A 27,744-nucleotide genomic window follows, 5' to 3' on the forward strand; every position below is an offset into this window, starting at 1 on the left:
GGCTCCCTGCTCACCTGGACTATGCCTGCCACTTCCCAGGGTGCTCAGCTGCCGTCTCCAAAGAGCCTCTCCTGGTACCTCCCTCTCCTTGTCCCCCAGGCCCCTCCCTCTGCTCCCCCTGCGTGTAGCACTTCATCTTGCACTTGTCACACTGCAGAAGTACCTGCTCGTGTCTGCCTGCCTTGCCGACCGAGCTCACAGGCGCGTGTGCCGTCTGATCGTCTCTGCTCCCTCTGCAGCAGGCCCCGCACCCACTGACAGAACTGCTTTAGCCCTCAGGCGATGCGGGAAACCCAGGAGGGCTGACAGCCTCTTAAAACGCTTCTCAGCATGTTTGCGATGTAAGACAGTGTGGCTGACTCCAAAATACTTCAATCTGCAAAATCAAAGCTAAAAATGTTTAATGAAGTAGCTCCAAGATACTGCAGTGTCAGTGTCATTCATTATTTAAGTCGGTATTGACATACAGTTTGTTCTATTCTAAAACAATTTGTAGATGAGACTTTCTCAGGTTGCAGAATTCCTCCCAGTGTGCAGGGTGATTTCCAGGAAATCCCAGCAGTCCTAAGCTCACTCGTCGCACACGGTATTTTCCGAAGCAAAATTAGAAATCCTCCAAAAAATTTTGCAAAATGACAATTGTAGCAGGCTGATGTGTTTTGGGGGTGCTGCCAAAACCTGAAGTGCCCAGTGCACCTGCAGTTCCTATACAGCTCTGCCAGCGGAGGAGGCCAAAGCCCAAAATAATCCTACCTCAGGCAGCATCTGGGGCTGAGGTCTTTTTGTGCCACGGTCCCCGGCCGTGACCGCAAGTCTCACACCCAGCCAGCCCCGTTCCTTGTCTTGCTGCACCTGGGAAGGCTCCTGATCCTGGTGCAGAGCTGGAAGGGGATTCGGGATTCTCAGAGCTGGCCCCTTCCTCTCGGGAGGAGAGGAACTCAGCCCTGTTGACCAGAGTGACTTGTTGGACAGCATCCGAAGTAGTAGGCAGCAAAGCTGGGGCTAGTGCCCGGGTCTCCTACTCAGACGGCTTCTGAAAGTCCCATGGCCACCGCAGCTCAGTTTAATCAGTTTCAAAATCCTCTGAGGAACGTGCTAGGAGAGCATCGCCCCTGCCAGCCTGCAGGTGCAGCGTATCTGGAGTGGTGCTGAGAAGTGTGGACTGTTAGAGTGCTAGTTTATTTTATTTATTTATTTATTTTTTGACAGGCAGAGTGGACAGAGAGAGAGAGAGAGACAGAGAGAAAGGTCTTCCTTTTCCATTGGTTCACCCCCCAAATGGCCACTACAGCTGGCGCTGTGCCGATCCGAAGGCAGGAGCCAGGTGCTTCCTCCTGGTCTCCCATGGGGTGCAGGGCCCAAGCACTTGGGCCATCCTCCCCTGCACTCCTGGGCCACAGCAGAGAGCTGGCCTGGAAGAGGGGCAACCGGGACAGAATCCGGCGCCCCGACCAGGACTAGAACCCGGTGTGCTGGCGCCGCTAGGTGGAGGATTAGCTTAGTGAGCCGTGGCGCTGGCCATAGAGTGCTAGTTTATAACCGTGCCGGCTGTGGAGCACACCTCAGGACAGTGATCTCCCAACACAATCTTCTGGGGTATAGGAGGAATGTATCTTTTGTTTATAATCTGTAAAGGGCAAAATTCAGCTTTTTTTTTAAATTCAGCTTTATTAATAGTATATGGACTGCCAGGTGTAATACACTAAGTTAAATCGGAATTTCACATAAACAATGACAAATTTAGAATGAGGATGCCTCGGATATCAGCATAGGTGTGTCCCATACAAGACGTGTGTTTATAGGGGCCGCCGCCTGCACCGCCAGCATCCCACGTGGGCGCCTGTTGGAGTCTCAGCTGCTCCGCTTCCAATCCAGCTCCTGGCAATTGTGCCTGGGAAAGCAGTGGAGGGTGGCCAAGTCCATGGGCCTCCCCCAACGTGGGAGACCCGGATGAAGCTTTGGACCGGCCCAGCTCCACCTGTTGTCACCATTTCAGGAGCAAACCAAAGGATGGAGGATCTCTCTCTGTCTCTTCTCTGCCCCACCTCTCTCTAACTCTGCCTTTCAACTAAATAAATTATTATTATTGTTTAAAAGACATGTTTATAGTGGTCCATTCTGTCTTTATCTGGGACACAGGCTGATAAAACAGCCTTTTTGGAAGCGTTTCCAGTTTGAGTGGCGGTGGGACAGAACTTGGTGAACCAAGAGCCAGTTCACAAATGAGCCTCAGTGCCACGCACCTTGGGCCAAACTTGGCATCAGTGAGGCAGGGGTGCCTGAGGAGGGACTGGTCCCCTGTGACCAGCATGCAGGCCACCACCAGCAAATGGCAGCGTGGACAGGCTACTGGATGCTGTTCGCAAGGCGAGACTCGCCGACAAAACAAGGCCTCTGCAAGAATGATTTTGGGGTGACCTTGAAAAATCTCAGCCCACAGAGAGCACAGGTCATCCATGACAAAAGCACTCACAAGAGCCAAGTTTAGAAATGAGTTATGGGGGCCGGTGCTATGGCATAGCAGGTTAAAGCCCCAGTCTGCAGCACCAGCATCCCATATGGGCACTGGTTCAAGACCCGGCTGCTCCTTTTCTGATCCAGCTCTCTGCTGTGGCCTGGGAAAGCAGTAGAAGATGGCCCAAGTCCTTGGGCCCCTGCACCCATGTGGGAGACCCGGAGGAAACTCCTGGCTCCTGGCTTTGGATCAGCTCAGTTCTGGCTACTGCAGTCATTTGGGGAGTGAACCAGCGGCTGAAAGACCTCTCTCTCTTTGGCCCTACCTCTCTCTATAACTCTTTCAAATAAATAAAAATCTTTTAAAAAATGAGTTATGTATTTCCTCTGCAAAGAGTGTTACACACTTTCTCGTCTTTCTGTGATGACAAGTAGCTGTCATTAGGATGCTACTTAGGGGCGCGTTTCACAGAAACAAACAGACTTAATCTGCTCCTTCGAGATGGAGGTGCTGTTTTCTTAATGAGCGAGAAAGAATCTGGTTTTCACAAGACTCTTATCCTAATGCAGCAAGCGTTTTTGAAAATAGATGTTTGGAAATCTTTCCAGCGTTACGCGATTTTACTGCCAAGCGTGATGTGTGTTCCTTGTATATATGAAAAAAACCTTGTATCTGCACACTTAATTTAGAAGCAGGAATTCCTAACCTCTTTCGGAAATCTTCCAAAAGGAGAGCGACTTTTCCGTATGTGGAGTTCCCGGGAGAGTGCTGGTGCGGGCGTGGCAAGCGTGGGGGAGGTGGGGGAGGCAGCAGGGCGCGTGGCCGCACCACGCGCCAGGGGTTGGGGAAAATCCTGTGTGCACTTCATTGTTTTCTTGGATCTGCTAGTTGGCCTGCTCACGTTCAGCGTGCTCAGACTGATCTCTTTGTCAACTGCCAACTGATTTGTTTACCCCAAAATGAGGCCTGCAAGACTCACTTCTCCTGGGCTGCTAGCAGGTTTCTTTCCTGTCTCCTATGTGTTACGCATCCTGTCTTCAATTTACTTCCATGACAACAGTCTATCGACCTCTCCTCTCCACGTAGGGGAAAACAAATCGCATGTGAAACAAGTTACCGGCGATCTCCCCGCTGCTGGTGACAGTACGGATTTGCCTCCTAAGAGCCTGGTGGGAATTTAGTCAAATTTCAGTTAACACCTTTTCATGATTTGTGGGCAGAATTGAAATGGGAACTTGGATTTGGTAAGCGCTGGGACTATGAAATATTTCCAAATAGGATTTTTTTCCCCAAAGATTTGTTTATTTACTTGAGAGTCAGAATTAGAGAGAAGAGAGAGAGGGAGAGACAGAGAGAAAGGTCTTCCATCTGCTGGTTTACTCCCCACATGGTCACAACGGCTGGAGCTGGGCTGATCTGAAGCCAAGAGACAGGAGCTTCAGGGTCCTCCAGTTGGGTGCAGGGTCTTCCACTTGGGCCATTTTCTACTGCTTTCCCAGGCCATAGCAGAGAGCTGGATTGGAAGTGGAGCAGCTGGGACTCGAACCTGCGTCCACATGGGATGCCGGCACTGCAGGTGGATGCTTAATCTACTACACCACAGCACCAACCTCTCAAATAGGATTTTTTAAAAACTTTATTTTTAAAAAAGACTTATTTATTTTATTTGAAAGGCAGAATTAGAGGTGTGTGGGGGTCTTCCACCTGCTGGTTTACCTCCCAGATGGCCGCAATGGCTGTTTGGGATGCCAGCACTGCAGGCTTTACCCACTGTGTCACAGTGCTAGCCCCCCCCCTTTTAAATCTTTATTCATATTTTAAATGATGGCAGCCTTTATTTATTTATTTTTTTTTTGACAGACAGAGTGGACAGTGAGAGAGAGAGACAGAGAGAAAGGTCTTCCTTTGCCGTTGGTTCACCCTCCAATGGCCGCTGCGGCCGGCGCACCGCGCTGATCCGATGGCAGGAGCCAGGAGCCAGGTGCTTTTCCTGGTCTCCCATGGGGTGCAGGGCCCAAGCACCTGGGCCATCCTCCACTGCACTCCCTGGCCACAGCAGAGGGCTGGCCTGGAAGAGGGGCAACCGGGACAGAATCCGGCGCCCCGACCGGGACTAGAACCCGGTGTGCCGGCGCCGCTAGGCGGAGGATTAGCCTAGTGAGCCGCGGCGCCGGCCTGATGGCAGCCTTTAAAACCTAACTTGGAAAGAAAGTTAAAACCGTTATATCACAAAATTTTCAACAAAGAGCTTAAAGAATAAAAATTTATTTAGACAAGAAAAAAACTATTTTTAAATATCTAATCAACCACTTCACTACCTTTTGAAAAGCATTGTGGCGTAACTGGGTAAGCCGCTGCCTGCAATGCTGGCGTCCAATACAGGCGCTGGTTTGAATCCCAGCCGCTCCACTTCCAATCCAGTTGCCTGCTAAAGGCCTGGGAAACATGGCAGAAGATGGCCCAAGTGCTTGGGCCCTTGTACCCATATGGGAGACCTGGAAGAAGCTCCTGGCTCCTGGCTTCAGCTTGGCACAGTCCTGGCTGTTGCAGCTATCTGGGAAATGAACCAGCAGATGGAAGATTTTTCTCTGTCTCTGTCTCTCTGTCTCTCTCTCTCTCTCTGTAGCTTCCAGATTAATAAATAAATCTTTAAAAAATGGTGATTCATAAACAATTCTATAGGCCACTACTTTTAGAAAGACTGCTTTATGCATAATGGTACCAAACCCAAATGCAAGCATTTGACTGAGTCAACAACAGTGAATAAGTTAACAATCTGTACTTGAATTTGACAAGAATAGAGAAAATTTAATGTATAAGGTGACGCAAAGCTCATGCACTTTCCCATTGTAACAGCAAGATTCTTGATCACAACTCTCAGATGCCTTATTTTATTTTTAAAGATTTATTTATTTATTTGAAAGGCAGAGATATAGAGAGGCAGAGGCAGAGAGAGAGAGAGAGAGGTCTTCCATCCCCTGGTTCACTCCCCAAATGGCTGCAACGGCCGGAGCTGTGCTGATCCAAAGCCAGGAGCTTACTCCGGGTCTGCCACGTGGGTGCAGGGGCCCAAGGACTTGGGCCATCTTCTACTGCTTTCCCAGGCCATAGCAGAGGGCTGGATGGAAGTGGAGCAGCTGGGACTCGAACCTGCGCCCATATGGGATGCCGGCACTGCAGACCGCGGCTTCACCTGCTACGCACAGCGCCAGCTTCTCAGAGGCCCTATTTGTTAACTCTTGTTTAATTACTGTTCAGAGGTCGGTAGCATTTAGGCAGAGTATTTGAAGCTGTGGGGAAGTCATTTCGCCTGCACTTGGGGGAATTTCTGTTCTTGGCCCTCAGTGAACTTGGATTCCCCTACAAGCTCTTTGTGAGGCCAGACTGGCTCTGGCAGGTGTTGCCTCTCCACGGAAACGTTGTGAGTTTCATGGTGTGCAGCTGATCAATACCTTAGAGCAATCCCAGGAGCTCCAGAGTCTGCTCTCTCAGGCTCGCCGAGGGCTGAGCCCAGGTCCTGTGCTGCCCCCGGAGCTAAGAGTGAAAAGGAAAGCAGCTCTCAGAGGAACCTTCTGACCCATGGGGTGGGCCTGGCCTGTGCAGACCCCGACCGATCACCTGGCAATTAAAATCTTTACAAGGAGGCTTGCCGCGGAGAGAACAAAGGGAAAACATCACTGGATGTAAAAGCATCAAGTGTCAAAGCCACCCTGTGGGCCATTTTCCTGAGCATTTCTGTAACATTTTTCTCCCCCTTGGGCAGTCACTCTCTGGGTGAACAGAAGCCCCAAGCTGTGAGCGCAGGCAGACCGGATGGACAGTGGGTGTTAGCCACACTCGACACTTTTTTTTTTTAAAGATTTATTTATTTATTGGAAAGTCAGAGTTATACAAAGAGAGAGAGAGAGAGAGAGAGAGAGACTCTCCAACTGGCCACAACAGTCTGAGATGTGCCGATGCGAAGTCAGGAGCCAGGAGCTTCTTCCAGGTCTCCCACGCCGGTGCTGAGGCCCAAGGACTTGTGCCATGTTCTATTGCTTTCCCAGGCCATAGCAGAGAGCTGGATAGAAAGTGGAGCAGCCAGGTCTTGAACCTACGCCCATATAGGATACCGGCGCTTCAGGCCAGGGCATTAACCTGCTGTGCCACGTCTCGGGCCCCACTGACACTTTTTTACCTCTGTATTTACATTTTCCTCTCTCCAGGAAGTGGAGCCAGAACCCGCAGATGCCATGATCCACCTGCACCCTTTTGTTTGCCACCCAGAAGGCAAGAACCCTGCATTTTGAGAGGGTCTCAGGCTTATCACAAGCTGCTGCGCGGAAGCTCTGACCACTCCCGCCTGCCCGGAAAGTGCTGCTCAGATCCTGGCTCCCTGGAGCTCTTGGCGATTCGGGTCCAGAAGGGGTTTTTCTAGGCGCAGAAGTGGAAAAGCCTCATTTGCATTCGTTTGCCGCTGTGGCATTTCTCCCTGGAATCTTCCCCTTGCCTGTCAACACCGGGCAGCCAGCGGGCGAAAGGACCCGCCTCATCTACATTACAAATCTCATTCTTTTAATGGTCTGCAGGTAGGGGAGAGACATGCATGCGTGCATATGTGTGTGAGGCAGAGCCTTCTCGTCGCCAGGGCTCCGGCTTGCTCATCCATCAAGCTGGCTGGACCTCATCAGTGTGGGTGTTATGAATTGTTTTGGAAAAACCTGAGTGTGAAATCGATACCGTGCTTTGTGCATCTTGGCTGTGATGAATGTTGATGATCCGATCCCAGGGCCCTGGGGGTCCTCACCATAGGGGAGGGCTCTCCGAGGGGCCATTTAGAACACAGTCATCCTGGCCTTCTGGACTGGAGAAAGTTCCAGCACGCTGGCTCCTGTGACCTGGGGGCAGATCCTTTCCCAGAGAGGGCGGGGCCCTGGGATGCAAGAGGCACCCTTCTGTCCACAGACACGCGTGGATGAGCTGAAGTGGACCCTGGCCCTTCTGTCCACAGACACGCGTGGATGAGCTGAAGTGGACCCTGGCCCTTCTGTCCACAGACACGCGTGGATGAGCTGAAGTGGACCCTGGCTCTTGAGGTGGTCCCGTTGGCACTGGTGATGTTTTAGGATGTGGGGCGTTCGGCAAGAGGCAGAGTCTGGGGTGGCTGTGCTTGGGCGGAACACTCAAGTGCTGGATTCTGTACAGGTGAATGGGGGGGGGGCAGGAGAGCTGCCACAGGGAGCGGTGGTGCACAAGACAGGGAGGCCTGTAGCCCGGACCCATGCCTGCACCTGCTGGGGTCAGCCCATGAGCTGCTGCTCCTCCTATTTGTCACCTCCGGATCTTTTCATCACAAACAACTGCAAATGCAAATTGCAGTAGGGAGACGGGAAACGGGCCGTTCTGTGCCCACTCGCTCCTTCCCTAACCCCTCCAGCACAGGGGCATCTACCTCCAAACCCCCCCCCCCTTCTCCAGACTGCTAAAGATATGAGCTCATCCTTAATGATGTCTAATTTAATCCTCCCTGTGGCCCCTTTGCTGGCCCTGTCCATCTGTCCTGTCAATCATTCTCTCAAGTCAGCCCGTCTGCTGGGCTGGCTAGGAAAAGACACATTTCTCAAGAGCGCTGTAAGTGGTTGTGAGAGAAAGGCTGGGCTGGGCCAAACACGATCTGCTTAATTTGTTTCCATTCGGCATTTCCTTATTGAATTTCGAGGAGCACCCGGATTCAAGATCCCAGGAAAACGCGATTCCTGACTCCTAGGGTGTGTGCTGTGGTCCCAGGTGGTGGACAGGGCAGCAGCAGGCACTCAGGCATGAAAAGGCGGAATGCGGAGAGGTGCAGGTGCAAGGTGCAGTGTAGGTCCAGAGGCGACGCCGAGCAGCACACGGGCCGGGCTCTGGCTGTGGGGCAGGATGCGGCAGGGCTGCAGAGCCGGCCGGCAGAAGAGCAGTCTCCAAAGAGTAACGCGTGTGTTCAGGAGTCGCCTTGCAGTGGGAATGTGCATGCCATCGTCAGCTGTGTTCACGTTCAACGAGGTTGAGGCAGGGGAGCGAGTTTTCAAAGTCAACTCGAGGAGCATTACATAACGCATTTGATTCACTCTTCCTTGGCCACAGAGTTTGGGGAGCGAGGGTGGTCAGGGATCAAAGCTGCGCCCGTCCAAGGGTAACAGCTCCTGCTCACATCCTTGCAGTATTTTCTGGGCAATTCTGTGGCTTGGTGGAATCTCCTGCAGTGTCTCTGTTAGCAGGTAACTTGAAGGTGACAGCCCTCTCTTCTAGCCTCCCCCGGCTCTGTTTTGTCAGGATTTGGTAGCAGAGAATCTAGTTTGAATCTGGCAAGTTTACAAACCCGAGGGGTTGGAGAGGGACTTGGAGGGCTGGGCGGAGGATGGGATGTTGGCGGAAAAAAAGCACCAACGTGGAGGTGGGAGTGGCAGCGGGGGACAGGGAGCTGTCAGCAGGGATGCACAGTGCCAGGGCCAGGAGGGGCCCTGGGTGGGAAGGGGTCAGCAGTCTGGCTCCCAGAACAACTCTTGGGGCCCCTCGAGCTGGGTTGCTCTCATTTCTCAATAATGGGCACCAAAACTGGTGTCCAGAAGCACGGTGGTCAGTCTGGGAGCTCTCCCGGGCCATGTCCTAGGGACTTGGTTCCTGGTTACTGGGTTAAAGGTGGAGACTGACTCCAGCTGTGATGGCATATGGGCCCTTTGGGAAGGGCTTAGCTTGGATGAAACTGCAGAGGGAGCCCCACGGCTGGACCACGGTGGCATCATAGAGACATGGACGAGGGGGACGTACACACCTACCGCCTCTCTGCTCCCCGGCTCACCGTGTGCTCCTCCCTGTGCGTGTGTCCCACCACCCATGGGTCTCATCAGATGCCAGACCAGTGGGGCTGCCTGATCTGGGCAGGGAGCCTCCAAAGCCCTGAACAGAGACAAACCTTCTTCCTCCGTAAGTAGCGCCTCAGGTGTTGTAGCTGTCGTCCTGAAAAGTCAGCCAACACAGTGACCCTTAAAAAGAAACTCCAGGGCGCTAAGGTTCTGCCTGCAGCACAGGCATCCCATATGGGCACCAGTTCGAGTCCCGGCTGCTCCACTTCTGATCCAGCTCTCTGCTATGGCCTGGGAAAGCAGTGGAATATGGCCCGGGTGCTTGGACCCCTGCTCCTGCGTGGGAGACCTGGATGAAGCGCCTGGCTCCTGGCTTCGGATCTGTCCAGCTCTGGCCGTTGCAGCCATTTGGGGAGTGAACCAGAGGATGGAAGACCTCTCTGTCTCTTCTTCTCTCCTCTCAAATAAATAACTAAAAATAGATTTATTTAAAAAAAAAAAGAAACTTTAGGCTACCATTGGGGAACTGACGGAAATCAAAGAGGGCTTGATGGAAAGCAGGCGGCAGGGGTGACACAGGAAACCTCAGGCAGGTGCCTAACAGGTGCCTCCCTAACTCAGCTACCTAGCACACAGCAGACTACAGGTCAGCCGGCCAGGCAGCGCATGATTTTTTCTTTTTTTTTCTTTTTTCTTTTTTTCTTTTTTGACAGGCAGAGTGGACAGTGAGAGAGAGAGAGAGAGAGAGAGAGAGAGAAAGGTCTTCCTTCCCTTGGTTAACTCCCCAATGGCTGCTACGGCCGGCACTGCACCGATCTGAAGCCAGGAGCCAGGAGCTTCCTCCCCGTCTCCCATGCGGGTGCAGGGCCCAAGCACTTGGGCCATCCTCCTCTGCACTCCTGGGCCACAGCAGAGAGCTGGACTGGAAGAGGAGCAAACGGGATAGAACTGGTGCCCCAACCAGGACTGGAACCCAGAGTGCCGGTGCCGCAGGTGGAGGATTAGCCTAGTGAGCCGCGGCGCTGGCTTTTTTTTTTTTTTTTTTTTTTTTTTTTTTTTTAAAGCACATGAGTTTCTTCAGCCTACAAACGGAGTTTGTGACTCCTGCCACTTAAAATGGAAGCGAAGGCCTAGTCCTCTTCTGCGGATTTCTGAACATACATACGGGTGGTTCTTTTGTTTGTTTTTGCCTCTGCTAATGAAGAAAATACACGGACAGAAAAGTCCTCGCCCTGCTGCCATGAGAGGGATAACAAGGAAGATGGAAAACCTTGGCAGAGGCTTGGGTTCATAACTGAAACTGAATGCTCACTTGTCTCAAAAGAACAACGTTTGCATCACAAACGGAAGCTCATTTATTAAAATCCAAACTATAGCAAAGAGTGCAGACACAGGAGAAGCTGTTGCCCCACCGGAAGAGCGCCATCTTCCGTCCCTTGGTGTCAGACACAGGCGTGGGGTACGTTTTCAACCCTGAGCAACTTCCCTAGCCCATCACTGCCCCTGCGCCATTCACCACGCTTACCCGAGGGCTGGGGCGGCCGCTGTCACAGCTGCGCTGACACCCACTGTCAATCCTCCTTTGAACTCAGCTTTAAGAAGTCGGGCAGGGGATCATCTCAATGTGGAGAACAGATACAAAGTTTATTCTCAGCCGAGTGTGAAACAAAGTCTGTGCTAGCATTTGCAGGGCCTGGGGAGGCCTGCACAGCATATGTCTAAATATTTAAAGTTTTTACAGATCAAGCTAACTAATTGTTAAATACAATATGTTCTATCCTCCTTTCCTGATAAATACATCTTCCTAACAGCCACCCCTTGGGAACTGTTCAGTAAAATCTGTTGCATCCTATTACCTGCTACAGCTTCCGCTGGGCTGGCCCTCAGGGTAGAGGGGGAGGGTACACCGGGTCCCCTGGGGGACTCGGAGCCCTTAGGGCAGGACCTGGAGCCCCAGGTTAGGTTGTTTCTTCACCCTGGATGGAGAGGGGTGTGTGGCCAGAGAATGCCAGCGTGGAGCCTTGGCCTTGTGGGGCCCGGGCTAGCCCCAGTAGAGCAAGCCCTGCCCTACTTGCTGTGTGCAGGTCCTGCGCCCTGAGAGCCCAAGGATACATGACGACAGCCTGGCTGGCAGGGACTGTCACGCGAGTGTTCCCCAAAATGGAAGCGGCCAGCCGCGAGCTGACTCCACCAGCGAAGTCCGGAGGAGAGAACTGTGCCAAAAAGAAGGCAGACGAGACCTGCAGGCAGAGCCAAAGCAGGGGCCAAGCCCAAGTGGCAGTGGGTGGGCGGCCAGGGAGACGGAGGGCAGGCTGCGACCGAAGCAGCCCGGAGCTGAGGTGTGACATGGATGGACAGGAGGGTGGGCACGGCCAGGAAAGGCCTCCGTGGCCTTGAAGAAACCTAGGTTCATTAGCAGGGCAAGGCACCAGCCAGGGCCACACGGTCGGGGGACGTCAGCTCCTGTGAGTCGCTTCAGGCTGGGCGTGACTGTTCTTTGGGTCAGTCGGGCGGTGCAGGAGACGGAGAGGCAGACGGGCCTCTGGGCAGGACCAGGGTGGAGAACCGTGTGAGTGGTGATGGGGCCACTGGCTGCATGAATGGGAGGGAGGGGCTGGGAGGACTGAGGGGTCGGCACCGGGACATCTAAGGGAACCAACAGGAGGCAGGGAGGCACCGAGCTGTGGAAAGAGGCCAGGCTGGTCTTGGCCCATTTTCCGCCAGTGTAAGGAGTGCCTGCGGCTGAGGGCGAGTGCCCTGTCTGGTGGTGGCGTTCTTCCCGGCAGCCCGCTGCACCTTGTCGGGGGATGTGGGGGTGTTTGTGTCTCTCTCTCCACCAGGATTCAGCCAGAGAGGAGGAAGGCTCCACCTTTGTTACTTCATCTAACCCTAACCACTTCCCACAGTCCGGTGAAGCCTCCACCCCGCTGGTGCCTCACATCGGGGGTGGAGCTTTGGCCTAAGTTCAAGAGCATGGCCATGCTCAAACCAGGGAGGGGCTGTGGATTCGCAGCTTGTGGGAGTCCCCTCCACAGAGGGGACACCTGGGCAAAGACTGGCTGCTCACCTGGTAGAAATGGAAACGACCTGTGCTTCCAACACATAAAAAGGAGATCACGTGAGCAGTGGATGAAAACGAGACGGGGAAGCCTCGTGGCAGCTTACAGAGGACGTGTGCCACTGGGAGCAGGTTTGCGTTCCCACGCCACCCGCAACGACGGAGAGGATTATGGGTGAGCGGGTGGGCACCGCACGGGGGCTCTGCGTGCCATGTCAGACTCCTGTTACTCGCACACCATCATGTGGCGTGCATTTATAAATATATCTCGCCAGCATATTTCACGCTTCAGTTAATTTAGTTGACATCTAATTTAGTTGACATATAAAAATAAAATCAATTTTCAGACAAAATACCCATCAAATAAGTGAAATGCTATAATAGGTTTCAAGAAATTAAAATGTAATAAATTTAGGCTTCCATTCTAAAGCAATTTCATCTAGAATAGTAGATATTGTGGATAGAATTTTTTTTTACAAATCCCTGTCAATTATACAATAATAAATGTTGCTACTCTATATTCAAACATGCATTGCTTGGAGTAGTTTGTCCTGAAAAACGAAAATTTTTGTTGATGCTTCCTTTCAAATGTCAAAGAGCCTAAATAGGAATACTTTGTGTATTGATGTTCAGGCTGTAATTAGGCTGTGACAATGATTATTACTTTGGATGTAAACACTATCACATTTTCATTGGGTGAGTTCTTTTTTAATTGATGTTGAGCTGCGTTCTGTTTATTATCCTGTTTGCTTATGTTTCCTGTCATTTTCCAGTTGTCTGCTTGAATCCTGTTTTTTAATCTTGATTTAGCAACTGATAATGTGTATTGATTTCAGTTTTGCTTCTAATTTACATTTTTATCTCTTCGGTTGACGTATTTGGCTTAATCATTTAATTTTTATAAGCAGTTGTGCAATTTGTGATTTAAATGCTGGCTTTGAAACAGTCTGTTTTAGAAAGGAGTCTCTGAAGTAAGCTGGTGTTTGTCCTTTCCAGCCGGTCCAGGGCGAGTCTCCTAGGTAGAAAGGTCATGCCTCTGCGTGCTTAAAAGCGGTTCCGGAATTTCAGACCTCTGACTCTTCCGAGCTGAGTGTTCCAGTAGGTGGTGCAAATCGACTCCATTTCAAATGGAGATGAATCTAAAATTGTGCCGCAAGTATTTTCACTGGAAATAATATTTGAACGTGTTTTCCCAACCGCAGAGTTCTCTTCCTAGGGGAAGCTTCGCTGGCCTCACGGCGCTCACGGTTCTCAGGTTTTCTTCTGCAGCTGAGGAGGGGAGTAAGATGGGCGGGAAGAACCGAGACCTGTTAACAACGTGAACACGAGGAAAAGTCGTCTGTGGCTGTGCTGCAGTCCCACAGTCAAACGAGTATAAACCCTTAGCAGTATTACCCCAAGAGTTGTTATGCCCACATGTTTTGTCTTTGGTCAACATGGGGTTATTTCACTTCTAAGAGTCTGATACCTTCCCACCAGCACGTAAGGTATAAGGATAGGGATGTTTACTGTGGTGTTTTTGGACAATCAATGCTTTTTTATCTTTTTTAAAAGATTTATTTAATTTATTTGAAAGGCAGAGTTACGGAGAGGCAGAGAGAGAGAGAGAGAGAGAGAGAGAGAGGTCTTCCATCTACTGGTTCACTCCCCAAGTGACCGAAATGGCTGGAGCTGCGCCAATCCGAAGCCAGGAGCTTCTTCCAGGTCTCCCACTTGAGTGCAGGGGCCCAAGCACCTGGGCCATCCTCCACTGCCTTCCCAGGCCATAGCAGAGAGCTGGATGGGAAGTGGAGCAGCCGGGACTCGAACCGGTCCCCATATGGGCTGCCGGCACCGCAGCAGCGGCTTTACCACAGCGCCGGCCCCTGCTTTTTCACTCCAGCACGCATGTGGACGAGAGGCAGCAAAGTGGGGATGAAGCAGGGCGGGAGGTGGGGGGCAGGCTGCCTGGGCCGGAGCCCTCCCAGCACCTGCGTCTCCTCTTCCTATCGTGAGGAACACAGATGTGACAGGCGTCTTCCTCGTGGTGTTGGCAGGATTCAGGGAGCGCGTGGGCGCTGTATCTAAAGCGTGGCTGGCGCACGGTAAGCACGCTAGAAATGCTAACACCACACTTTTAAATTTTTAAATTAATTAATTGTTTTTTAAGAGACAGAAGGACAGGGGGCAGAGGGGAGAGGTAGCAAGAGGGAGCACTTTCACCTGCTGGGGACGGGTTGGGGCCAAGGCCAGGAGCCAGACGTGTCGAGTTTTCTCCGGAGGGGACAAGAACCCAAATACTCGAGCCGTCACAGCTGCCTGGCAGCATCTGCTGGAGCCAGAAGCCAGAGCTGGGAGTTGAACCCGGGCACTCAGCTATGGGATGGGCATTTTATTTTACTTTTTAAAAAGATGTATTTATTTATTTGAAAGGCAGAATTGCACAGAGAGAAGGAGAGACCAAGAGATCTTCCATCCGCTGATTCACTCCCCAAATGGCCACAACGGCCAGAGCTGGACCAGGCCGAAACCAGGAGCCAGGAGTCAGGAGCCAGGAACTCCATCTGCGTGGGTGCAGGGGCCCAAGCACTTGTGCCGTCCTCCTCTGCTTTCCCAGGCACATTGGCAGGGAACTGGAGTCAGTACCCCTGTGGGAGGCCGGCGCTGCGGGCCGCGACTCAACCCTCTGTGCCACAGCGCCGGCCCCTGGGATGGGCATCGTCACCTCTGGGCTAAAATGCCTGCCCCTCATGCTACACTTTTAAAGTAAAACAGCAGCAAAAAGGGTCTCTTGGAGCAACCACCCCTCTGGTGTCCGAGCACCGTGTGTGTGTGTGTGTGTGTGTGTGTGTGTGTGTGTGTGTGTGAACCACTCCACTCGTCTTGGCTGTTTCTTCCTCATAGTTACCACCATGAATGTAAATCTTGTTCCCCAGCTGTTTCACTGTGGGGAGCAACTAGGAGCAACTCGGACTAGACTAAGTTACTGGAATTAAGACTTATTCTATGCATCTGCTCTCCCACAATATGGCGCTGGGAGAGGAGGAAACAGCTTCTACCCAGCTGCCTCTCACCAACTTGACAAGCTGCAGGACCTGCTCCTGATTGCAGGAGAGCAGCGTACTCGGCGTGTGGGTAGCAGAGTTGGGATTGGTGGAAGAGGACTATAAAGGAGGAGAGAGACAACATGCACCAGGAACATCTATCTGAAGGAACACCTGTGCAGCCCCCGAGAGAGCCGGCCGGCGGTGTGCCGCTCCCCCGTGGAAGTGGGGAAAGTGGCTAGGGGGAACCGCCCTTCCACGGAGGTGGAAGGGTCGGTAGCCAACCCGGGAAGAACCAGCAGCAAACCCAGGGAGGGCCGAGCAGACAGAAGAACAGCACAGGGTCCTGCGAAGACAGGGAGCGACATTTCCCCAGACATTTTAGCTATTTTTAAGTGCTCAGTTCAGGAACATAAGACATCCACGGTGTTATACGGTCATCGCCACGCTGCCCACTCCTGGACATGTTCCGTCTTCCCGGACAGAAACTCTGCTGCCTTAAACACCAGCTGTCCCCTCTTCCCCCAGACCCCGGCTACCACCCGGCTACTACTCCTGCCTCTACGGATTTGCCTACTGCAGGCACCTTCGGTCAGTGGGCTGGTTCAGCATGCGTCCTTTTGTGGCAGGCTGGCTCCTCTTAGCCTTGTGTTTTCAAGGCTTGTCCAAGCTGTTACGTTGTAACGTGCATCAGGAACTTCTCTCCTTTTCAACCTGGGTAATATTCCAAGGCTTGGCAGGCTTTGCAGGATTTACCACATTTTGTTGATTCATTTCTTTGCTAAGGATACTTGGGTTTCATCTGCCTTTGGCTATTTTTTTTTTTTAAGATTTCTTTATTTGCTTGAAAGGCAGAGTTACAGAGAGGCAGAGGCAGAGGAGAGAGAGAGAGAGAGGTTTTCCATCCGCTGGTTCACTCCCCAGATGGCTGCAAAGGCCAGAGCTGTGCTAATCCACAGGCAGGAAACAGGAGCTTCTTCCGGGTCTCCCATGTGGGTGCAGGGGCCCAAGCACTTGGGCCATCTTCCACTGCTTTCCCAGGCCATAGCAGAGAGCTAGATCAGAAGAGGAGCAGCCGGGACTAGAACTGGCTCCATATGGGATGCTGGCACCTCAGGCAGGGGCCCCACCTGCTATGCCACAGGCTGGCCCTTGCCTTTGGCTGTTGAGAACAACACTGCTGTAAGCAATGGGTGCACACACAGTTGACAAAGCCCATGCTGTCAATCCTTCTGGGCAGCTGCGTCTCTAGTTCTCCATTTCTTACAACATCTCCTCACTTCGGGATGTGGTGAATTAGATGAGAACTTCCAGCAGTCAATCTCCACCTTTCTGAATACACCCCCCCCCCAACAGAGCTTTGGTTTTTAAAAATAACACAGTGTTTTCTCTATGATAACTACAGATACAGCCACCTGCTCAGCCATACCCATGTCTTTTTTCTTGAACACTTGTCACTTTTTTTTTTTCTGGGGCTGATGTTCCCGGGGCTGGTGCTGTGCGTAGTGGGTGGGGCTGCTGCCTGCAGTGCTGGCATCCCAAATGGGCACTGGTTCAAGTCTCATCTGCTGTACTCCCAATCCAGCTCTCTGCTGTGGCCTGGAAAAGCAGATGATGGCTCAGGTCCTTGGGCCCCTGCACCCGCGTGGGAGACCCGGAGAAAGCTCCTGGCTCTTTGGGGCCGGCGCTGTGGCGCAGCAGGCATCCCTGAAGCGCCGGCATCCCATATGGATGCCGGTTCTAGTCCCGGCTGCTCCACTTCCGATCCAGCTCTCTGGAAAGCAGTGGAGGGTGGCCCAAGTCCTTGGGCCCCTGCTCTCAAGTGGGAGAACAGGAAGAAACTCCTGGCCCCTGGCTTCGGATTGGCGTAGCTCTGGCCGTTGCGTACATTTGGGGAGTGAACCAACGGAAGGAAGACCTTTCTCTCTCTCTCTCTCACTGTCTGTAAACTCTACCTGTCAAATAAATAAAAATTAAAAAAAAAAAGAAAAGAAAAGAAAGCTTGGCTCCTGGCTCCTGGCCCCTGGCTTTGGATCGGCTCAGCTCCAGCTGTTGCAGCCATCTGAGGGGTGAACCAGCGGATGGAAGACCTCTCTTTCTCACTCTCTACCTCTGCCTCTCTGTAACTCTGCCTTTGAAGTAAGTAAATAAATAAATCTTTAAATAAAAAAAGTTCCCTTTGACCAGACACATAAATCCGTCCTTATTTTGTCCTATTTGGCTCTCTTTCTCCAGAGGTCCAGGGTCCAGCTGCCCCCGTCTGGCTCGGGTGCCCCTGGTACATTGCCATGCTAAGGCCCCCTTTCCCATTCTTCCTCTTGTTTGCTGAAATCCAGCTTGTATTTTTTAACTTTATTTAATCATGCTGCATGTCTTTAATTAAGCGCGGAGACTGTCGCAGTGTGTCATCAGAGAGCATCTCACCCACCGCTCTGGGTAGCAGCCAGTCTCCTGTCTTTGGCAATGGTGAAGTGAGTTTCCTTTCCTCGAGGAGGAGAAAGCCATGGTTTGTTGCCTTTGCCAATAACAAAAATGTTGCAGCGCTGCGTGGCAAAGCTGTTGCCATTGGCGTCTTTTACATGAACCACATCCTAGGAGCCAGGATGTCGCTCTCAGTTGGTGGTCACATCAGTTCTTCCCAGCCTGGCACCTCCAGGCACCATGCACAGGTTACCAGTGTCAAATGATATGACATCGGTAATCTCGCTGATCTCCAAATCAATGTGGATGGTGTCACTCACCTTGCTGAGGGGGTCGGGGTGGCAAACAGGACGGGCATTGCGGGGCTCCAGAAGAGGGGTTCCTTTTGTGCCCACAAAGATCTTCCACACTTTGCACAACTTGTCCTTGGCCTCCTTGGGTGAAATGACAGATAGCAAAGGGACCTTTGGTGTCCCTGTCACAGCTCAATCCGACAGTCTCTCCAGCTCCGTGCAGGCTGATGACATCCATAGAAAGCTTCGGGTATTACGTATCAGTTCAGATTTTGCCATCAATCTTAATGAACTGCTGCATGCAATTTTCTTTACTTCACCTCCTGTCAAGGCATACAGAAGCCTGTTCCTTAGGAAAATAACGAGAGAAAGATGTTCTCGCAGCTTGCGGGGACCGGCGGATGGACATGGAGCAAACACACCGGTCAATTTATCCTGTATCCGGTGCTCTGGGGCTGCTACCGGCCTCAGAGGCTCCTGGGGACCATGGCAGCACTAGGAAAGGAAAGAGCACCATCTTGTTGTTGTTTTTTAAAGATTTTATTTACTTATTTGAGAGGTAGAGTTACAGACAGTGAGAGGGAGAGACAGAGAGAAAGGTATTCCACCCACTGGTTCACTCCCCAATTGGCCACAACAGCCAGAGCTGAGCTGATCTGAAGCCAGGAGACAGGAGCTTCTTCCTGGTCTCCCATGCAGGTGCAGGAGCCCAAGCACTTGGGCCATTTTCTACTGCTTTCCCAGGCCATAGCAGAGAGCTTGTTTGGAAGAGGAGCAGACGGGACTCGAACCAGCGCCCATATGGATACTGGTGCTGCAGTCGGAGGCTTAGCCCACTGTGCCACTGTGCCACAGTGTCAGCCCCTGAGCACGTCTTTCAACAGCATCCTGAGTGCACAGGACATAAATATTTGAGGTCTTGCACGTATTAAAAACATGGCTGTTCTACTTGCTCTGTTTTGGTAGATAGTAGAGCTGGGAATAGAATTCCAGTTTGAAAATGGTTTGTGTTCAGCACCCGACAAGGCGTTCTCATTCACGATTTCAGCTTTCAGTGTGGCTGTCGAGAACTTTTATGCTTCTGTGATTCTTTTCTTTTATTGTATTTTGCAAAAGTCAAACCTACATGAAAAGCTTAAAAAAGAATCACACTGAATAATACATGTTTGATTATTTTTCACATTTTGACACCTTGGCTTCCTCTGTGTGTTTCTTTGTTTCTATCTACCCACATATATATGAGGGTATAAATAAGTTCTCTTTTAATTTTGTTTCTATTTTCCATGAACTTTTCAAATATCATCATATGTATGTGTGCGTGTATATGCGTGTGTGTGTTTCATATAATTTCACTTTTAAAAGATTATTTATTTGAGAAGTAGAGAAATGAGAGAGAGAGAGAGAGAGAGAGAGAGAGAGAGAGAGAGACTGACTCCCATTCACTAGTTTATTCCTCCAAATGCCTGCCAGAGCTGGGGCTGGGCCAGGCTACAATCAGGAGCCTGGAACTCAATGTTCACTTCCCACATGAGGGGCAGGGACCCAAAGACTTGCGCCATCGCTGCTACCTCCGAGGGTCTGCACTGGCAGGAAGCTGGAGTCAGGAGCTGGGCTGGGTAAACTCACATCCCCTACTGGGCTGTGGGAGTCTTAACCACGAGGCTGAACACCCACACCTGCATCACATAATTTCTTGGGTGAACATTTGAAAGGTGTAGATAGCACCATGGTTCCATCTCAAGCACTTCAGCATGGTTTCTCTTCCTCTCTCTCTCTCTTTAAATTGTTTATTTATTTATGAGAGAGAGAGAGCAAGAGAGAGAGAGAAAGAGAGAGAGAGATCTTCCATCTTCTAGTTCACTCTCCAAATACCTGAAATAGCTAAGGCTGGGCCAGGCTGAAGCCAGGAGCCAGAAACCCAGAACCTGCCCATATGGGATTCCGGTATCGCGGGCAGTGGCTTAACCCATGACGCCACAATGCCAGTCCCTCTACTTGTCTGTTTCAACATGCACTCCCCCTGCTCCAGCCCGGCCCTCAGCTGCAGTCCCTAACTTTCAAGGTGTGGTTAGGAAATAAAGCTTGCCCAGGTGGTCTAACACAAGAGTTTTAAGGAAGGAGCTGTCCACAGAGGTGTGGCAGGGTGAAGAGACCAATGCATGGATGGTGAGGCTGTGTCACATGGCGGGGACTAGCATTCCTGAACCCCAAACTGGAAGCAGGGAGGGAGGAGGAGAGCAGAGAGTGCCGGGGAGGCAGCTCCCCTGCAGGGAGGAAGAGTTTCTCTCTCCTGTCTCAGCGACCCTGTCCGAGGGCCTCCCCGTGCCCAGCGGCCAGCCTTCTGGACAGGGCGTGAAAGACGGGTGGACAGAGGAAGCCCCCTGCACACATGGCCTCTGCATGGCCCGCCCCCACCGCCCGCTCCCCGCTGGTGCGCGCTGCCCCTGCTGCTGCTCGCGGTGCCCGCGTTCAGAATGAGCGTAGACGCTTCTCCCAAGGCCAAATGGAAATGGCTTTTGGATTACCCGCCATTTGGCTGGATTATCTGCGCCACTGCTTCTGTCCATTACTGAGGAGAGCCAGGAGGCGTCTGGACCGTCCTTGGAGTTCCGAATGACCTTGTGTGTGGGGGGAGAGAAGTGTTTGACTGTCAGTCTGTCCTTGCCTCTGACGTAGCGCAGCTTGCTCCTTGGCCTGTGGCTGGGCTGCTCCTGCAGAGGCTGTCATAGCGAGTACTGTGTCTTGGCGATTCTAAAGCAGACCGGAGCGAGGCTGCTCACTGGCAGAGCTATGAAGAATCCGTTTCTGCCTTTGAGTGTTCCGGGCTCCTGCTTGGTGTTCAGGACCACTTCTCCGTAGCGCCTCTCCCCACCCTCTATGTGCTGCCTGGCTGTACTCCCCCTGCCCCCACGCTGTAGCAGGAGACCTGGGGTCTGAGCAGGGCGGAGTGGAACCTGTCTGAGGTCAGGACCCGCAGGAGGAGGCAGAGACGCTGGTGACGGGAGCCAAGCTGTCTTCCTGGAGGGCTCCCCATGCCAGCATGGAGAGCGCCTGTCTCCCGCTGCACACTCTGTTGCCTCAAAGCCCTGATTCCAGGACAGACCACCAGGACCGCTCTGATGGCCCAGCCCCTAGCGCTGTCCTGTTTCTGGTTTCCTAGGGCCCTGCTCCTAGGTGCTGTAAGCACGTCCATTTTACAGAGGAGAACACTGAGGCAGGAAGAGGGTGAGCCCCCTGCCCAAGATCGCACGTCCAGCAGGGCAGTGCCAGGCGCAAGGCCAGCTCAGCCTCCAGCAGAGCTGCGCTGTCACCTCCCGGGACAGCCCTGGCCCCAGGGGCCTCCCCAGGGAGGGGACTTGAGGCCGAACCTGCCTCACGTCCAGCTAGAGGCAGGCATCAACCTCCAGCTGGCTTCCAAGTACGACTCCGAGAACAGGCCGCTGGCTACTCTGGATCTGCCTGTTGGGATCGTCTGACTCCACTGGAGATTGGGTTAGAACAGAGGTTGGCAACATTTTTTCGGGACGAAGAATTCAAGTGTATGAAAATTCTGAAAACATGGTCAGCAAAGACGCAGGATGAAAATGCGCACTTGTAACAAAAATTACATCTTTATGCTAATGACATTGATGTTAATAAAGGAATACACGGCATGTGAACCTCATCAACTCTGTTCAGGGAAGAGGGGTTGCTAGAGAGAGAGAGAGAGAGGGAGGGAGAGAGAGAGGGAGAGAGGTCTTCCATCTGCTGGTTGATTTTCCAGATGGCTGCAGGAGCCAAGAGCTTCTTCTGGGTCTCCCACTTGGGTAGCAGAGGCCCAAGTACTTGGGCTACCTCTGCTGCTTTTCCCAAGCCATTAGCAGGGAGCTGGATCAGAAGCAGAGCACCCGGGACTCAAACCGGCACCCATACGGGGTAGCAGTGTCGCAAGTGGCAGCTTTACCTGCTATGCCATGGCACCAGCCCCTAAAATTCTCTTGCCGGGTTTTTGGGAGACACTGGGCTCCAGGCTCACAGATGAGTGCATCTTGTTGATAAGAGGAAACCACAGCCGGGGTCCCCTCGATCCTGGAGGTGAGCGTCCGGGCTGTCTGTGTCACCTGGAGGTGAGCATCCGGGCTGTGTGTGTCATCTGGAGGGAAAGCTGAAATTACGGGATGGGCAATAGGGCTGTCCTGGAGGCCCCAAAAATCTTCCAGGGAGGAGCTGTTGGTGATTTGGGGTGAGGAGGCGGGAGTCAGAGTCAGGTACAGGGAGGCTCCCCAGGGACCAGAGAGCTGGAATTTCTCCCTCCCTCTCTCCAGCCTCCCCTGGGGTTTGGCTTTCTATAGGCATGCTGACCCTGCCTGGCAGAAGATAAGAGTGGCAGGGGACTGAGACCCGCCCAGCAAAGGCAGCCATGCAGGGTCCCGATCGGAGACATCGTGGGCTTGGGGAAGTGGTTCCAGCCTTGAAGGCTCCAGCCACAGCCCTGGTGGGGCTCTCCAACCCAAGAGGGAGCAGAGTGTGTCTTTCCTTCCTCCCACCAGAAATCCCACCTCTTTCTTTCTCCTGCCCTCCTCTTCCCTCCCCACCTCGCCCTCAACTCTTCCCCTTCCATGAGCAGGAAGGATGCTGCATGCCCACACGTGGCCAAGTCCAGGAGGGTCACCAGCCTTCCGCGCTGCTTCAGCCCATGGCACCAAGCCCCGAGTTCCCCGCTGCCCATGGCGGGTCTCCTCTGCGAGTGGGCTGTGCTCTCGAGGCGTGGGGGTGGGAAGGTGGCGCCAGAAATGCCAGCCGTGTGGTTCCAGATTCTGCCAGAGAAGATCAAGTTTATTCCCAGTAACGGGGTTTGATCTGCTCTGATTCAGGCCGTGTGCTCACGATGGGACAGTGTGGGAGCAAAGGGCAGAGCCGGCTCCACCTCGGCTGTCTGGCATGGCCACGTGGGCAGAAGGGAGAGGGCGTAGCTGGAAGGAGGCGCTGGCGTCTCCTGGAGGAGCAAGCACCCAGGCTGCAGGCACCACGTCCCCACGACTGTCCCTCTAAATCAGCACCTGGTTCCCGCGAGCGGAGCCTGGTCTTGATCACTGGGCTCTAACCCCTAGGGAAGAACCGGTCGGGGTCTTTTCCTGTACCAGCGAGCACTGCACACCAAAGAAATCATGCAGCCTTCCCGTTAATGGAGAGCAGATCCATATCCCAAATGGACTCCCCTCCCTCTTTCGGGATCTGAATCCCGAGGGTGGAAGATCTGAAAGTTTCCGGACTGTGTTTAGAGGAACCTATAAAGACATTTCAGCAGGGCCTGTGGTGTTGTAGCGCAGCAGGCTAAACTGTTACCTGTGATGCCCAGCATCCTATGTGACCCCCGGTTCGAGCCCCAGCACCTCCACTTCCAAGTCCAGCTCCCTGCCTGGGAAAACAACAGAAGATGGCCCAAGCGCTTGGGTCCTTGCCACCCACGTGCGGGGAACCAGATGGAGTTCCAGGCTCCTGGTTAAGATCTCTCAATCTCTCCCTTTCACTGTAACTCTACCTTTCAAGTATTTATTTATTCTGCAACACTGGCACCCCATATGGGTGCCGGCTCAAGTCGCGGATGCTCCACTTCTGATCCAGCTCCCTGCTAATATTCTCATATTGTAATAAAAAAATAAGAGTGATTCATAAAGTTCAAGGAGGGGTGTGGGCCTAGCAGTTAGGATGCCCATGTCCTACCTCAGAGGGCCTGAGTTTGATCCCTGACCCCAGCTTCCTGCTACTGCAGACCCTGGGAGGCAGTGTGATGGCTCCAGTGCCTGGTTTTTGGTCACTCACATGGAAGACCCGAACTGTGCTCCTGGCTCCCAGCTCTGATCCTGGCTCAGCCCCAGCCCTAGTTGCAAACATTCAAGGAATGAACCGGAGGGTGGAAGCCCCTGCTCTCTATCTAGGTATCTCTGTCTCTTTGTTTTTCTCTGTGTGTCTCTCAAACAAGTTTTTTAAAAATGTAAAATTGTAAGACATGGAATTAAAAGATTATTTTGGTGCAACATATTTTAAATTAACATATAGCTTTCCACAATATGTGTTTTGCATGAGCCGTTGGAATGTCCCATTACCTAGGCGTAATCTTTTGTGCCATGATTTGGGTATTTTCTGGGGTAACGACTTTGAAACACTAAATGGGGGTATTTTTCAAGCGTTTTGGGAGTTTACTCTTTGCTGGCAGTAGTAACTTCTTTTTATTATTATTATTTATTTATTTATTTATTTTGACAGGCAGAGTGGACAGTGAGAGAGAGAAACAGAGAGAAAGGTCTTCCTTTGCCCTTGGTTCACCCTCCAATGGCTGCCACGGCCAGCGCACCGCGCTGATCCGATGGCAGGAGCCAGGTGCTTCTCCTGGTCTCCCATGAGATGCAGGGCCCAAGTACTTGGGCCATCCTCCACTGCACTCCCGGGCCACAGCAGAGAGCTGGCCTGGAAGAGGGGAAACTGGGAAAGAATCCAGCGCCCCGACTGGGACTAGAACCCGGTGTGCCGGCGCCGCAAGACGGAGGATTAGCCTAGTGAGCCACGGCGCCGGCCAGTAGTAAATTCTTGATTCCTGGTCCCACGGCCTGTCCCGGCAGCAGCACTGGGCAGTGAGTGTCTCATGGGCTCTGCCACTCCGGGAGCATCTGTCGTCAGGAGCTGATCTCGCAGAAGGGACTTCGGCTACCACAGACTCTGTTCTGATGGACGAGCTCAGGTTTCAGGCTTCCTTCCTGCTGCCCTTGCTCTAACCTCTCCTAAAGGCAAGGTGAACGCCGTCTCCCACTTGACACCTGCTGAGTAGGGCTGTGTCCGCTGCAGCCTCTGTCTGCCCTCATTCAAGGAGCTTTCCCAAGAAGGACCTGTAGCAAGACCTGCCTAGTGGCCTGGGCGTTGGAAACGATTCGGAACTACCCGGACGATGGCCTGATCTCTGGGCTACAGGGAAGGGAGCCGGGGTGGTGGTTCAGCAAGGCAGTTTTAAAAGCTGACCAGTCTTCGTGGCCTTTTTCAATGCCAGTAGCAAGTCACCAAAGTGGGAGTTGCTGGCGGGATTGTCCCAGGGTCAGTCATGCAGAAGTGGCAGCGGCTCTGGCCAATGGGAAGGAGAGCTGACTTGCTGGAGGGGCCCTAATTGGCTGCTGGCGCAGCTGCGTGCCGCCCGTGTCAAGGCTGTGCTGGCAGCCCCAGCCCGGCAGGCTTTCGGGAGAATCTGGCAGCAAGGACCCTAGCACCTCTCTCTCGAAGGAGGCTCCCGGTCGATTCAGCTGCGGGCCCAAAGGACAGGTTCGTTTAGCGGAGCCAACATGTTTCAAAGAAAAGTATATTTTCATTAACTAGCCTCAAAGCCGTAATTATATGTTCAGAGAGCACAGTAAAAATTTATTTCTAAATATTTGGCAGGGAAAGGTTGAAGGCGGGGTGTGTGTGTGTCCAACATGTTGCATGTGTTTTAAATAAACCAGCATCTTCCCCTCTAAAAAGGAAGCAGGAAATACAATCGGAGACTTTGAAATTTAATTTTTAGCAACAGGATGTGTTTCTAAATACCGCTAACATATCAAAAGGGGAATGTGTAGTTAAAGGCTTTAAAATTGTTATCAAAGCAATTGCAAAGCAAATGAGGTGGCTTTTTTTTTTTTTTAATGGAGGGTGGTGTCTGAACACAGGAAACCAAATCCCCATCAAAGATCAAAAGCAACGGTGGCGTCTTTGTATGAGATTCAGCTGAACTTGGATGCTTCCCCCCACCCCCCATCTGATTCACAGTTTATAATCACAGTTATCACAGAACCATTAAAAGCCTATTAACTCGAATTCCCACAATTCCTTGAGGGCAAGGGCAGAGAGAGAGCAAAATAACTTTGGATGTAAATGGAATACAACATTCGACAGGAGAGAGTCTTTTAATTATGCCAGCGACGGAAGATGTCTCACGGATGTGTCTACCCTAGCAGATGGTTGAGGAAGTGTTAGGTGCTCGTGCTGCTCCGGGAAGGATTTCTCTGCGGAGAGGTGGGCGGAGGGTAGGGGGGCAGTGGGGAGGGTAGGGGGGCAGTGGGGAGGTGAGGGGGCGTCCAGACCCTTCTGGGTGGGGAAGGGCAGAGGACTTGTTAAAATGTAGCCGCTGGTTAGGCTGCCTGGATACACTCTGTGTCCTGGTGGATCGAATCAGCCCGGGCAGAACCCTCAGCCGCAGTCCGTGGAGGCAGAAGCCGGGCAGATACTTGGGCCATTGTCATGTGAGAAATGTGATGTCGTGTTTTTCCACCCTTCAGTGCCTCCGCTGACATCTCCCCTAACAACGCTATTATGTGCTCGAGCCGGGGGACAGTGCAGTCAATAAGCTGTCTTGTGGCTTCAGATAAAACAGAGGGTTCTTATCTTGCCGCAGAACAATTAGATGCATCCAATTACTTTTAAAAAATCATACAGCTGTGAGCTGTGTGCATTCCAAAGGCACAGCCTGTCCCCAAATCGCAGAGCCCAGCACCATGAGGCAAACACCCCTGCACTGGGACGTGGGCCCTCAGTGCACCCCCCGTTTCTCTCTCTCTCTCTCTCACGCGCGCACACACACACACACACACACACTCCTGCCGACTGTACCCAGACCTCACCTTGCTGTTGGTAAAACAATACCCGAGTCGCCTTAGGAGAAAAGCACTTTCTCCCTGTTGTCTGAAATAACTAATTCCAATCAATCCACCCTCACCGTAAGTGAGTTCTTCCTGCATGAATTACCCACATTCACTGCCCAGCATGATCTCATTCCCGCCGTGGATAAAGCAAATGACGGAGTCCGGAGGGAGTGGGTTATTGACTAAGTGCTTAATTAGGCGCACAGCCCTTATGCGGTCATTCTGGAGCAGTCAAGACAACTGGACTGTGGCGTGGCAAAGCCATGCATTGCGTCTGCGCTTATTTGCCTGAGCCACAGCGATCGGTGTTAAAGCTGGAGACAAGTACACTGTGCGCACTGATGTAGCTGCACAAAGCAGCAGCCGGTGCCGAGGCATCCGTTCCGGGGTAGCATTATCCACACCCGAGGGTGGGCGTGGCGCCGTCTAGAAACGTCCATGCTCCAGAGAGAAGCCCTTCTGCATCCCAGAGTGCAAACCCACTCACTCTCTGAGCCTGACTTCGGCTTATGCAGCCGTGAGCCCTGGCGGTACAGGGACCACTGTCCAATCAGAGGTCAGAGGTTAAGGCTTCTGCACTCATCGTGACCGGGTGGCGCCCTCCGTCCACTGCCCTTTCCTGAGAACGGAGGGCGTGGGGGGTGCAGGCAGCAAAGGTGTGCCTCAGGCATCTCGAACGCAGGCTCCTCAAACGCTCCTGCGCACACAGATCGCCCAGGAATGCGGCTGAAACGCCGATTTGGGTTGAGCAGGTCTGGAGAGAGTCCTAGGAGCCTGCATTTCTGGAAGGTGTGGCTGGACAAGGTGGAAGCAGTGAGGTCTTAGTGGGAGGGGGGCTCCCACCCTCACAGCCAACTCACATGGGGCTGGGACGGGACAAAAAAAAATGAGGCAGGTGACGTTCCGGTGACAAGATTCACTGGCAGCCGGAGAAGAGCCGGAGAGGAGGCGGAGAACAAGACAGTTGTCCCCTGAGCCAAGCGGCCTGTCTAGGCCGGCTTCCCTGCCGGGCCTGCTCTTCACTGGACCGA

General features: G+C 52.6%; 1 pseudogene; it reads right to left on the bottom strand.

Annotated features, from left to right (window-relative positions):
* Positions 1-17,777: 17,777 nt before the first annotated feature.
* Positions 17,778-19,630, bottom strand: LOC103344974 (small ribosomal subunit protein eS4-like; annotated as a pseudogene).
* Between the last annotated feature and the right edge of the window lie 8,114 nt (positions 19,631-27,744).

This window comes from Oryctolagus cuniculus, chromosome 15 (assembly GCF_964237555.1).
Source record: "Oryctolagus cuniculus chromosome 15, mOryCun1.1, whole genome shotgun sequence".
Lineage (NCBI taxonomy): Eukaryota > Metazoa > Chordata > Mammalia > Lagomorpha > Leporidae > Oryctolagus > Oryctolagus cuniculus.